The sequence below is a fragment of the Meleagris gallopavo genome, chromosome 4 (genome assembly GCF_000146605.3).
Source record: "Meleagris gallopavo isolate NT-WF06-2002-E0010 breed Aviagen turkey brand Nicholas breeding stock chromosome 4, Turkey_5.1, whole genome shotgun sequence".
Taxonomy (NCBI): Eukaryota; Metazoa; Chordata; class Aves; order Galliformes; family Phasianidae; genus Meleagris; species Meleagris gallopavo.
In genome coordinates, this window is record NC_015014.2 from 123,137 (window position 1) to 123,789 (window position 653).

Below are 653 nucleotides of genomic sequence, written 5' to 3' on the forward strand. Positions count from 1 at the left end.
TGGCCACGAGGGCACACTGCTGGCTCATGGCCAACCTGTCGTCCACCAGGACGCCCAGGTCCCTCTCTGCAGAGCTCCTCTCCAGCAGCTCATCCCCCAGCCTGTATTGGTGCATGCAATTATTCCTCCCTAGGTGTAAGACCCTACACTTGCTTTTGTTGAACCTCATCCGGTTTCTTACTGCCCAGCTCTCCAGCCTGTCCAGGTCTCGCTGAATGGCAGCACAGCCTTCAGGCGTGTCAGCCAATCCTCCCAACTTCGTATCATCAGCAAACTTGCTGAGGGTGGCCACTATCCCCTCATCAAGGTCATTGATGAAGATGTTGAACAAGTCCGGACCCGGCACAGACCCCTGGGGGACATCACTGGTTACAGGTCTCCAGCCAGACTCTGCACTACCAACGACGACCCTCTGCGCTCTGCCAGTCAGCCAGTTCTCAACCCACCTCACTGTCCACTCATCTATCCCACACTTCCTCAGCTTTGTTATAAGGATGTCGTGGGAGACAGTATCAAATGCCTTTCTAAAATCAAGGTAGATTACATCTACTGCTCTTCCCCCATCCACCCAGCATGTGACAACATCATAGAAGGCCACCAAGTTGGTCGAGCATGACCTCCCCTTGGTGAACCCATGCTGACTACTCCTGATA